Genomic DNA, 14,824 nt, shown 5'->3' on the forward strand with positions numbered 1-14,824 from the left:
ATTTTAGGATTTATTTTATTTTACAGGCAACTTTGTATTTATTTTAACTAGGTACAATAGTTATTAAATAGTTATTAACTATTTAATAACTACCTAGCTAAAAGAAATACAAAATTACCTGTAAAATAAATCCTAACCTAAGTTACAAGTAAACCTAACACTACACTATAATTAAATTATTTAAATAAATTAGCTACCAATACCTACAATTAAATACAATTAAATAAACTAAACTAAATTACAAAAAAAACAAACACTAAATTACAAAAAATAAAAAAAAAAATACAAGAATGTTAAACTAATTACACCTAATCTAAGCCCCCTAATAAAATAATAATAAAAAATAATAATAAAAGTCCCTACCCTATTCTACATTACAAAGTAATCAGCTCCTTTACCAGCCCTTAAAAGGGCTTTTTGCGGGGCATGCCCCAAAGCAATCAGCTCTTTTGCCTGTAAAAAAAATACAACCCCCCCAACATTAAAACCCACCACCCACATACCCCTACTCTAACCCACCCAAACCCCCCTTAAATAAACCTAACACTACCCCCCTGAAGATCTCCCTACCTTGAGTCGTGTTCACCCAGCCGGGCCAAAGTCATCATCCAAGGAGCGCTGAAGAGGTCTTCCATCCGATAGAAGTCATCATCCAAGGGGCGCTGAAGAGGTCTTCCATCCGATAGAAGTCTTCATCCAGGCGGTGTCTTCAATCTTCATCCATCCGGAGCGGAGCGGAGCCATCTTCTTCCCAGCCGACACGGATCCATCCTCTTCAACCGACGCATACTCGCCGAATGAAGGTTCCTTTAAATGATGTCATCCAAGATGGCTTTACTCGAATTCCGATCAGCTGATAGGATTCTATCAGCGAATCGGAATTAAGGTAGGAAAAATCTGATTGGCTGATTCAATCAGCCAATCAGATTGAGGTTGCATTCTATTGGCTGATCGGAACAGCCAATAGAATGCAAGCTCAATCTGATTGGCTGATTGGATCAGCCAATCCGATTAAACTTGAATCTGATTGGCTGATTGAATCAGCCAATCAGATTTTTCCTACCTTAATTCTGATTGGCTGATAGAATCCTATCAGCCAATCGGAATTTGAGTGATGCCATCTTGGATGACATCATTTAAAGGAACCTTCATTCGGCGAGTATGCGTCGGTTGAAGAGGATGGATCCGCGTCGGGTGGGAAGAAGATGGCTCCTCTCCACTCCGGATGGATGAAGATTGAAGACGCCGCCTGGATGAAGACTTCTATCGGATGGAAGACCTCTTCAGCGCCTCTTGGGTGAAGACTTCTATTGGATGGAAGACCTCTTCAGCGCCCCTTGGATGATGACTTCGGCCCGGCTGGGTGAAGACGACTCAAGGTAGGGAGATCTTCAGGGGGGTAGTGTTAGGTTTATTTAAGGGGGGTTTGGGTGGGTTAGAGTAGGGGTATGTGGGTGGTGGGTTTTAATGTTGGGGGGTTGTATTTTTTTTACAGGCAAAAGAGCTGATTACTTTGGGGTATGCCCCGCAAAAAGCCCTTTTAAGGGCTGGTAAAAGAGCTTATTACTTTGTAATGTAGAATAGGGTAGGGACTTTTTATTTTTATTTTATTAGGGGGCTTAGATTAGGTGTATTTAGTTTAACATTCTTTTAATATTTTTTTATTTTCTGTAATTAAGTGTTTGTTTGTTTTTGTAATTTAGTTTAGTTCATTTAATTGTATTTAATTGTAGGTATTGGTAGCTAATTTATTTAAATAATTTAATTATAGTGTAGTGTTAGGTTTAATTGTAACTTAGGTTAGGATTTATTTTACAGGTAATTTTGTATTTCTTTTAGCTAGGTAGTTATTAAATAGTTAATAACTATTTAATAGCTATTGTACCTAGTTAAAATAAATACAAAGTTACCTGTAAAATAAAAATAAATCCTAAAATAGCTACAATATAATAATTAGTTATATTGTAGCTATCTTAGGGTTTATTTTATAGGTAAGTATTTAGTTTTAAATAGGATTAATTTAGTTAATAAGAGTAATTTTTTTTTAGATTTATTAAAATAATATTTAAGTTAGGGGGGTGTTAGGGTTAGTGTTAGACTTAGGTTTAGGGATTAATTAGTTTATAATAGATGGCGGCGGTATAGGGGGGGCAGGATAGGGGTTAATAAATTTATTATAGGTGGCGACGGTATAGGGGGGCAGATTAGGGGTTATTAAGTTTAATATAGGTGGCGGCGGGGTCCGGGAGGGGCGGTTTAGGGGTTAAACAATTTATTTAGTTGCGGCGGGGTACAGGATCGGCAGGATAGGGGTTAAGAAATGTATTATAGTTGCGGCAGGGTCCAGGAGCGGCAGTTTAGGGGTTAATAAGTTTATTAGATTGGCGGTGGGCTCCGGGAGCGGAGGTTTTGGGGTTAAAATGTTTAATATAGGTGTCGGCGGTGTAGGGAGGCAGATTAGGGGTGTTTAGACTTGGGGTACATGTTAGGGTGTTAGGTGCAGACGTTTCCCATAGGAATCAATGGGATGTTGGGCAGCAGCGAACATGAACTTTCGCTATGGTCAGACTCCCATTGATTCCTATGGGATCCACCGCCTCCAGGGCGGCGGATTGAAAACCAGGTACGCTGGGCCGGAAAAGTGCCGAGCGTACCTGCTAGGAATTTGATAACTTTCAAAAGTAGTCAGATTGTGCCGAACTTGCGTTCAGCACATCTGGAGTGACGTAAGAATCGATCTGTGTCGGACTGAATCACAAAATTCTACTTTTGCCGGTGTGCAGGGCTTGCGGAATACCAGCGTATTTGAGGTTGACGACTTGATAACTAGAGGCCAATGCCTCAATCCCGAAGTTCTAAAGACTGAAACTTAAAAATACCGACACAACATAATCCTGAATTATAAAATGCCGAAAAACTAAAATCCCTACTTTGTAAAATACCAAAATCCCGAAAGCAGTCCATAGGGTCTATTTATCAAAGCGTCAACTGAAAATACACTTGAATTCTGCATCATATTTGTCGCAAGATTGATCCGCCATAGTAATCAAAGCATCAAGATTGGCAAATGTTGAAATTTGTAGCGTAAAATACGATCCCGCAATCTTAATCTGACGCAGATTAATGCTTGCGTCATTAAAGATGTTTCGAATTCACATTCAACTCTATTTGACACTTTTTCCAATTTATCTAACATTTAACAGGTACGCTTGCGTCTATTCCGACACAGCATACCTAGTTTTCAATCCGCCACCTTTGGGGTCGCAGATGCCATAGAACTCAATGGGAGTCTGAAAACACAGAAAGCTTACGTTCGATGCTGCAAGAGAATTAAGAATTTTACATAATAAAAGTAAATTAGAAACTTTATTAAAATTGTATACCCTTTCTAAATCAAACAATATTATTATTATTAAAAAATAAAACTACATTACTACTTATGGATTATGCTACAAATTAGTCTCTCATTACAAAACAAGGGGACAATATTATTTCTACAAATTTGTTTAAAAGTTTTGCACCAAACTTGCCGTACTAATAGATATAGAGATAAAAATGAAATGCACAACATAAAATAGCTTACTTCCTTTTTATTTTTTGGAAAAATATATGTGCACCATGTTTAAACCATGCAATACAAATCCCATTCTACACTTCGCACCAATTTTGACACAACAATTTTCGCACCAATTATGACGCAAACTCCTAAACAACTCACACACTAGTGATTTTTTCAACCACTTTTGATTGGAATTTGCATAAACACATGATTTATGACATCAGCCAATCTGATTCAAATATACATTTTAAACTATCACTAACAAATCAAAATGCTCGATACTTGTGTCATTGATCACTCATCAGAAACTTGTAAGTGCCATTTGCTACCTTGTGTATTATACTTTGAAAGTATGTATATGTGAAATTAGTATTAAAGATAAACATTGATGCTGACATTAGGACACACAGTGTAATATTTTAGACAAAGATTTTAAACTTCAAATTGATGTTTGATTCAATATAATCTTAAGATGATAGCCCACCTAACATTAAACTGTCATGATTCAGATACAGCAGAAATTAAAATCACCTCTTTACTGTCATGATATTTTCAGTCTATTTCTTCCTTCTCTTGAATATCTTTTTCAGTAAGAAATGTGATCAATGTCATATGCTAGCCCATTTTATAACACCTGTGAAGGGGTTGTTTATAAACTAGATTGCAATCAGGAGGGGTTACACAGGTACAGAGAGAAAACTGTCCCAGCTCTTCAAATATCCAATTATTTCAAATAAATAAATATGATATTCTGATTAAATGTTATATTTGCAATTATTCCTGCTCAGAATAATAATACATTACAATATATACATATAGTGGTATAAATAAACACAGAGTTATGAAAGAAAACATTGTTTAGAAAAAAAAAGGAATTTAGGGACATGTAAATATGTTTGCAAAAGATACATATCTATATCTATCTATCTATCTATCTATCTATCTATATATATGCTGTATATATATATATATATATATATATAGACCATTGTATAAAATCAGCATAACAAATATAATCTTATAGAGTAGTTTACAAAGAAATGCTCCCTAAACTAGAGATTCATTGCCTTTGGTGCACGGTAGTGGTAATAATAGAATGTATAAAAAAGAGAGAAAAGCAGAGCACTATTATCCAGCACTCAACTATTACACATTTTGTAAATGTCACACATAAAAAACACAGGAAAATGAAGGAGAGAGCGGTAAAGGTTCCCAATGAATATATAATACAATTTATTAATGTAACAAAAAAACAACATTAAACAGTCTACTGTTAGTCAGCAACAGGAACCTCTCAATATTTATATCCATATAACTGATACATCTAGCAATCTTGATCAAGTTCCTAATATAATAAGGAGCTAAAGGGCCACAAATAGTCCCATCGAAGAAACAGATTATTGAACGTTCATGGATCAGTATCAGTTCATAATTCCAGTAACAGCAAAACTAGATTCAAATTAATCAATATAATTGCAACTAGTGGCAAATCAGAAATGCAGGTGAAATAATTCCATCCAACCCCGGATGCACAGCAAAAGAAAACAGCAAACCAATATATTACCTTGATCACAGTATATTTAGAAACAGCACAATATTGCTTTCATACTGTCGGTTTTGTTACCTTAGTTCCCATATACTTAGGATCAGCTCAGTGATAATTTCACACTTTCGGCTCCTTTGCCTTGATTAGTGTAAACTTAGGATCAGTTCGGTGTTGTTATCACACTCCCGGCTCTTTCAGGTGTACCTGGTTAATGTGCTCTCTCTCTCTCTCTCTCTCTCTCTCTCTCTCTCTCTCTCTATATATATATATATATATATATATATATATATATATATATATATATATATATATATACATACAAGTATGTGCAAATAAATATGTACAAATTCTAGCATTAATAATCATTTACAAAAAAAATGAGATAAAAGCATATCATGACTTCTAGAAATACAAATACACATACATTTATGTGAAAGTATCATATAACAGATTTTTTTTTGTATAACAAATAAATATAAAAATAACTTTCTATGAGATATTGTTTGTTGAGGTATAAATGTAGCTATTTCTTGGGCATTAACAGTTGAAAAATAAAATATTAGCTTTAGATAAATGTGCTTGTTAATGGACAGTAATGAAATGGTATAAATAAAGTTGGGAAAAACACGAATAACTGCTACATCGATGACTGTTAGTCCGATACTCTTCGCACCGTACTTGACGTGCGTGTTTTTGATGGCTTTTTCGATAAATAAGGGTATCGTACTCAGGTCCGCGTCAGTGATGTCTGGCGAGCGTATTGACACCGGAGATTGACGATTTGATAAATAGACTCCCATATCTTCACTATCTTTTCCCTTTGCCTGCAATGTTCAAGGGGGCGCACCGCCTATCCTCTAGCATTCCCCACAAGTGAACCTTAGGGAATGAGGTTTACAAGGTGGGCTTTGCTCCCCTTGAACCCCCAGGTAGATTTAAAATGATACTGAAGATGGGGACATCACAGCACATCATTTCTATAGGTTCTTTAAGTTATGGGATTTTGCATTTTCGGGATTTTGTTCTTTTTGCATTTTGATTTTCGGGATTTAGACATTCAGGATTAGACATTCAGGATTATGATCTTTATATATACACATATATATATATATATATATATATATATATATATATACTGTATGTATATATATTTTTTTATGTGTGTATTTGTATGCATATATGTGTAAGTGTGAATACATATACAGTATGTGTATGTATGTATGTGTGTATAAACATACAGTAATTACACATACATAGACATACAAAAAGATATATATACACACGCACACACACAGACACACAAACACACATATATATATATATATATATATATATATATATCCTTTTGTGCTTTCCCCAGTCAAACACCTTGTCATTATACCATATCTCTGTAAAAACATTTTATATATTTATTTCACTAATAAACATATATTTTAAATTTAAAGAGACAGTTTACACTAAAATTGTTATTGTTTAAAAAGATAGATAACACCTTTACTACCCATTCCCCAGCTTTGTACAACCAACATTGTTATATTATTATACTTTATAACATTTAAACTTCTAAATTTCTGTCTGTTTCTAAGCCTCTTGTCACATGCTTTTTAATTAGCTTTCCACAAGAAGAGACTGCTAATTCATGTGTGCCATATATAGATAACATTTTGCTCACTCCTGTGGAGTTCTGAAGGAACAAGCACTAATTGTCTGAAAGTCAATAGAAAAAAAATTACTAGCCATGTGATAAGGGGGCTGTCAGAAGAGGCTTAGGTAAATATTAATCACAGAGGTAAAAAGTATATTACTATAACCATGTTGACTGTGCAAAACTGGGTGATGGGTAATAAAGGGATTATCTATTTTTTTAAACAATAAAAATGTTGGAGTAGACTGTCCCTTTAATTTGTACATATGAGTGAAATACTTTTCATTAACCCCTTAATGATCAGAATGTACCCTTTACCTCCCTCCTGTAGGCCTCCTGAAACAGTGATGTCTTGTCGCTAGTGTACACTTTACGCCGCTGGTCATTAAGGGTTTGTCGGTCCATAATAGCGCAGGTCTTGCCGGCATTATGACCTCCCTCCCTCCTGTAGGCCTCCTGAAACAGTGAGGTCTTGCCGCTAGCAGCTAGACCACACTGTAAAAAAGTCCCATTAAAAGACCAGCAACATACACAGTATGTCGCTGGTCTTTAAGGGGTTAATATGTTTTACATGTGTTTTATTATACTTTTATTCTAGCCCTAACACTTTATTTCAGGTCTTCAGGCTAAATTTTGTAGCTCTGTTGCACAACTTGTAATGTTAGAAATGTGTAGCACATCCTCCATTGAAAGTATAGGGCACACTAAAGAGATGTCTGCTGCACTAAACATACTCTCATCATTTTTTATTTTTATTTTGCTATTGATTACTTGGAAAGAGCTATTCATTTTTTATTTTTTATTTTTTATTTTTATATTTTTTGAGATTAAATAATCAAGATTACAAGTATAGGAAATTTCCGCTTAAGATACATAAGTAAATATAATGTCAATATACAATATATATGATTTAATAGTAATCCTTGAGTACGTGCAAGGCTTATGTAACACTTCTCTCTTACGTAACTTGTTCATAGAAAGGAGTCAGCAAAGCATAACAAATATGACAGATAACAGTGCAGCATAGGATAAACAGTAATCCAAGAAATTATGTTATATTTGCGCGTTATGTAAACTACCACATTCATTTATATATTTATAATCTGCTTAAGGTTTCTTGTTAAAAAATAATAATAATTATATGAGTACCAATATGCACATACATTATTAAAAGCTCAGAAACCAAACACACTAAAGGAATGAAAATATATAAAAAGTAATCATGGAAAGTAAAGTCCTCCAGTAGAGTATATCGTCACCTTTGGACCTTCAATAGCAATTAGTCAAGAGAGTAGTGTGGGCAGATCTAGGGGCTATTTTTGGACCCTTGGTAGCTAATATGTTTGTAAAGTTTGTAGTCTGCACCTAATTTACTGATAAAATTAATGCACTTGAAAAATGATTGTGAAGATATGATAAGTCTCTATAGTATAAGAAGCAGACTGATATGTTACATAATCTGTGGGGAGTTGTCTATATCAGGCAAATTATTTTATCAAATTATAAAAATAATTAATTTGATACAGGGAATGTATTTAAAATCATCTTGGATATAACATTCTAATTGAACAAGAGCATTTGGCTAACATTTACCACACCCCCATGAGTCATAAGGTAACAATGTAAATTATCTTGGATCACATGTGTCCAAAGGTTACCTTTTGCCAGGAAGAACCCCTGCTATTTGTAAGCACAAAAATAAACAAAAATCAGATTACAAAAAGCATTTGTCCAGGAGTTACCTGAACAGGATATGAACCTGGTGGCTTTATCAACAGGAAGAACTGTTGTTCCAACTCAAGTGAGTGAAGTCCCTTTGTCTAAGATTTTGTTTATGCTCTAGTGGATGGAATTACAAACAAATGGGCTCTCACCCATATGTTAATCAGATGCCTGCTAGTCTAAATGACCAATTCACAAAATGAACTGTGGTGGGGGAAGGAGTCATCTGCCGAGGCAAGCAGTCGCATCTATTCTGAGCTCCTGTAATATTCGAGATGTAAAGCGACTAAAATGCCTTATTATCCATTTTAAGAGACATCTATACAGATCTTGTATATCAGTGGAGTTAGCAGTACTTTTAATCTGCATTTCATGGCTCAAATTAGGATAGAGAACATTGCATAACAAAATCGCATGCTAAGACCCGCATGGCACTCCTAAACTGGAATTTTACTTTTCACATAAGCGTTATGAATGAATATGCCACAGATGTTTACCCCTGGATAAGTGTAGGTACACATATGTGATTGACATGCTGAATGGTTGTATGTTGCTATCTATTAGTCTTGAGATGTACACAACTCCCTTAGATTACATAATATATACTATTTATATTCGCATATTTATAAGAGGTCAGAAATAAAGCTTAGCATCTCTGAGGTTTCAAGTAATCCACAAGCATTGTCACATCAGACCTTTGTCCACATTTAGGGTCTATAGCTAATTTTACGAAGGTGGGGTTTACTACTTATACTATAGATAGTTAGACCATAATTGATGCGGTAGGCTACCTTTGCCTAGTCTATGCCAAATTGTTTCATGTTTGTTTGGTACTGTTGGCGGCCGAGGCGGTGTCCTATGAATATGTTTCAACATACAGGCAAAACTTTATCTTGGATTAATTTTGAAGGTCCCCAATATTGGTTCAAACCCCAGAGGGAAATGACCATTTCACACGACATTATATATAGGTCCGAGGCTTATTAAATCATACCTACTTTGTTCATATTTGCTATAAGTTTGACTCTGATTTTCATTCCCCCCCCCCCCTTTTATTTTAATCTTCAGCGGCATATACTCACTATTAAATATATAGTTTCAAGTTCTGTTCACACCTATTTAGCTGTCAAATAACTATATATTTAATTGGTTTAGGGGGTGACTCTATACTATATTTTAAATTCACCCATATAAGTGAATATTCTTGCGGTATTAATCCGCTCTTTAACACCAAGCTTCCAATAGGTAAAAGAGTGACTTTAGGAAGAGACTTGGCTGATGACCTCAATCATACTCAATGCTCTGGATCTCTTACACTATTATTATACTTTAATCAATATTACTTACCCTACGTGGGGATAAGAAATATATTCCTCATTTCAGATTTTTAACTCTAAATATGTCAGAGGAAAGTATCACACCATTAGACAGACTATTTTGTTAAAGAGATTCTACAGCAATATTCTATAAAAAAAAAAAAAAAATCATAAGGTATCAAAGTAGATCTGACTGAGCACATGTCTGAAATGTACCTGTAACAAGGTAAGATGTACTTGCTTTTTATGTATCTGTTGAGATCTACTACTGTTATTAGCTTTGTCAAGCTGGAATTAACCTGTCATTTTGTTTATGTTTGACTTTAACTATGCTAAATACCTTAATAAAAAATTTTGATTTAAAAAAAAATGAACTGTGGTACAACAATGTTTATTAAGAAAAGAAATCCAATTTTGAAATATAAGAAATTAAAGGTTAGAATGGTGGATATAAAAATTGGCACATAAAATTGTGATAAATAATGTCCCACGTATCTAAATGTATATATAAATTAAATGTGTAAGAAAGGACATGTAAAAATGATCAGTATTGCATTATGTGTGTATAAGGATCATATGTTTTTAAAATAACTATTTAAAAAAATCTGATAACTATATGTATAGATAAGTTAAATATGGAATTAAGTATATGAAATAAGTATGACATGGATATATATATGCCTGTGTATCTATATATATATATATATATATATATATATATATATATATATATATATATATATATATATATATATATATATATATATATGTATGTGACTTGTACATTTATGTATTGTATATAAATATATATATATACTGATTACCTGACCAAATTATACTCCCAGGTATCACCATGCATTGAGGAGTCATGACAGATTAAAATATACATATAATGAGAAACTATTGTGAAATACTATATAATTCATTATGCCTCAACTGTAACATACACTTATATATGAGATGCCCACATAAGGAAATTTTATTTATGTATATGCCTTATGTATAAATAAGTGTCTATCTAAGTCATAAGGATTTAATTTTAAACTGGTACATTTTAGATAAACAAAAATAAAGTTAAATGAAATATATTTGCATACTTGTAAGTAGACATGGATGTATGTATGCATATGTATATATATATATATATATATATATATATATATATATATATATATATATATATATATATATATATATATATATATATACAGTTGCAAGAAAAAGTATGTGAACCCTTTGGAATGATATGGATTTCTGCACAAATAGGTCATAAAATGTGATCTGATCATCATCTAAGTCACAACAATAGACAATCACAGTCTGCTTAAAATAATAACAAAGAATGAAATGTTGCCATGTTTTTATTGAACACACCATGTAAACATTCACAGTGCAGGTGGAAAAAGTATGTGAACTCCTAGACTAATGACATCTCCAAGAGCTAATTGGAGTGAGATGTCAGCCAACTGGAGTCCAATCAATGAGATGAGATTGGAGGTGTTGTTTACAGCTGCCCTGCCCTATAAAAAACACACACCAGTTCTGGGTTTGCTTTTCACAAGAAGCATTGCCTGATGTGAATGATGCCTCGCACAAAAGAGCTCTCAGAAGACCTACGAATAAGAATTGTTGACTTGCATAAAGCTGGAAAGGGTTATAAAAGTATCTCCAAAAGCCTTGCTGTTCATCAGTCCACGGTAAGACAAAATTTCTATAAATTGAGAAAGTTCAGCACTGCTGCTACTCTCCCTAGAAGTGGCCGTCCTGTAAAGATGACTGCAAGAGCACAGCGCAGACTGCTCAATGAGGTGAAGAAGAATCCTAGAGTGTCAGCTAAAAACTTACAAAAGTCACTGGCAAATGCTAACATAACATCCCTGTTAGCGAATCTACAAAACGTAAAACACTAAACAAGAATGGATTTCATGGGAGGATACCACAGAGGAAGCCACTGCTGTCCAGCACGTTTACAGTTTGCACAATAGCACCTGGATGTTCCACAGCAGTACTGGCAAAATGTTCTGTGGACAGATGAAACCAAAGTTGAGTTGTTTGGAAGAAATACACAACACTATGTGTGGCGAAAAAGAGGCACAGCACACCAACATCAAAACCTCATCCCAACTGTGAAGTATGGTGGTGGGGGCATCATGGTTTGGGGCTGCTTTGCTGCATCAGGGCCTGGATGGATTGCTATCATCGAAGGAAAAATGAATTCCCAAGTTTATCAAGACATTTTGCAGGAGAACTTAAGGTCATCTGTCTACCAGCTGAAGCTCAACAGAAAATGGGTGTTGCAACAGGACAATTACCAAAGCATAGAAGTAAATCAACAACAGAATGGCTTAAACAGAAGAAAATACGCCTTCTGAAGTGGCCCAGTCAGAGTCCTGACCTCAACCCGATTGAGATGCTGTGACATGACCTCAAGAAAGTGATTCACACCAGACATCCCAAGAATATTGCTGAACTTAAACAGTTCTGTAAAGAGGAATGGTCAATAATTACTCCTGACCGTTGTGCACCTCTGATCTGCAACTACAGGAAACGTTTGGGTGAAGTTATTTCTGCCAAAGGAGGATCAACCAGTTATTAAATCCAAGGGTTCACATACTTTTTCCACCTGCACTGTAAATGTTTACATGGTGTGTTCAATAAAAACATGGCAACATTTCATTCTTTGTGTGTTATTAGATTAAGCAGACTGTGATTGTCTATTGTAGTGACTTAGATGATGATCAGATCACATTTTATGACCAATTTGTGCAGAAATCCATATCATTCCAAAGGGTTCACATACTTTTTCTTGCAACTGTATATATATATATATATATATATATATATATATATATATATATATATATATATATATATATATATATATATATATATATGTGTATGAGTTCTAAGAAGAATAAATTTAAGAAAGTTACACAAGTTCACTTTTATAGCACAAATCACCATCGCCATCTTGTGGTGAAGTAGTAAAAGTACAACCCGCTATACTTATAACATTGGCTATACTTAACATTGGATGAATTATTCCCAAAAGTTAATTAGCATCCATCCAATCACAGCACTACAGATCCTCACATATCTGTGAATGGCTGTTAGAGATTAGGGTGGAGTTATAGTTCAGTATAAATTGGGTCACTGGCACTCACAGGGGACTCTGGGTTGCATAAAAGTGAGGGCGAAGTGCTGTCCAATTTTCCCCTGAAATAGAACTTTTGAGTCCTGGTTGTACCCATCTCATATTTGTGATATCCTTGGAAACTTTTTGCCTATTTTTCCTGTGGATTAAGAGATTTTGTGGGAACGAATGCAAAGGAAACACAGAGCTTGACTATTGATAACCCAGGGCTTGGAGTAGCAAACATTTGGGGAAGTATAAAAAGTCTATAATTATATTTAAACAGTTGTTGCATTTAAGGTCCTTATTAGGATTTGTATTAGATGATTATAGGCCCAAATTGTATAAGTACTTATCCCTATAGTCTAATTTATATTGTCTAGGAATCTAATTCACCTAGCAATAGAAGAAATTGTGTTATAGATAGTGTTCATTTAATTCAGCTTATGATAAGGAAATCTCTGGGTATTATAATTTAATATATTTAATTTTAGTGGTATTGTATTCTCTAAGGTTGAGACTTGTTTGAGGCATTAGAGAGGTTCTTATGCGTTCCTTCGACTGTAGATATACATTCTGAATCTGACTGATTGCATTGTATTTTTAAGTTAGCATTATTTTAATGATAATATTTGGCTAATATTATATTAAATAACCGTTGTTAGTAACACTTACTGCATAATTGGTCCATGCTGGTTCAATTTGCCTTGTAATAGATTTAACTGTTAGATTTGTACCCATAGGGTTAAAAACTAAGCAAAATAGTAGATTTCATTTCATATTGTATCAGAGAATTTGTTTTGTGTATAATTAAATGGTATATCACTTGTTTAATGTTTAATAAATCTGTATATATTTTTCCAAACTGAATACTCCACAAAATAATTAACCGTTTTTAAAAATATATAACCTGATTAGAACTATTAAAAAAAGAATACAAATATATTGTAGGTTACCACTGAGATAGTTTTAATTATATTTGTAACCTTTTATAAAATATATAACACGTTGGAGGTTACTGCGAGGATAGTCATAATTAATATTGTATTCTAAAATATATAACAGATAGTCTCATATAATCAATGCAATCTAAGGGTAAATAGATACATTTTCTTTATCAGATAGACAAAGTGGTAGTACTATCTAACATAAAGGGGAGTCAAAGGCAAATGTAAACTAATAAATAATGAATCTTAAATGACAGGTTGTCCTTGTAGCCACTGTCCCAGCCACAGACCAGATGACCACTAGAAACCTTAGCTGGTATGAAATATATAAAAGAAGTTTAGTTAGGCTATACATTAAACCAGTGATCTTGACTCTTGGCTGCTAGTTAGCATACATTAAAAATGAGACATATGACTGAGTAGAGGTGACTATAAACATATACATATAAAGCAATTAGGGTAATAAACTAAGAATAATAATAAGAAAAGCAAATCTGGGAGTCTTTTTAAGACTATGGGGCATATTTATTAATGTGCGTGAGGACATGATCCGATATTGCGGATCATGTTTGCCGCACATCGATAAATGCCGATAGCATATGCTGTTGACATTTATCATTGCACCAGCAGTTCTGGTGAACAGCTGGTGCAACAGCTGCCTCAGAGCAGGGGGACAGGTTATGGAGCAGCGGGGCTCGCCAGAAACACGGGGCTTTAAGCTCTATATGGAGCATGATAAATATGCCCCTTTATGTCACTAGAAGAAGAGTAAATAAATAAATTCACTCATAAAGCACTGGCTATAGGATATGATAATTAATCAGTATAAGTATTATGAATGGCCCATCCAAGACATGATGTGCTTTGCCTAAATTATTTATGTGTGGGATGGTAGAGGGAGATTTTAGAATATTTATATACACCTTTGGTACCTGAGTTGACATCTTCCTCACTAG

The sequence above is a fragment of the Bombina bombina genome, chromosome 3 (genome assembly GCF_027579735.1).
Source record: "Bombina bombina isolate aBomBom1 chromosome 3, aBomBom1.pri, whole genome shotgun sequence".
NCBI lineage: Eukaryota > Metazoa > Chordata > Amphibia > Anura > Bombinatoridae > Bombina > Bombina bombina.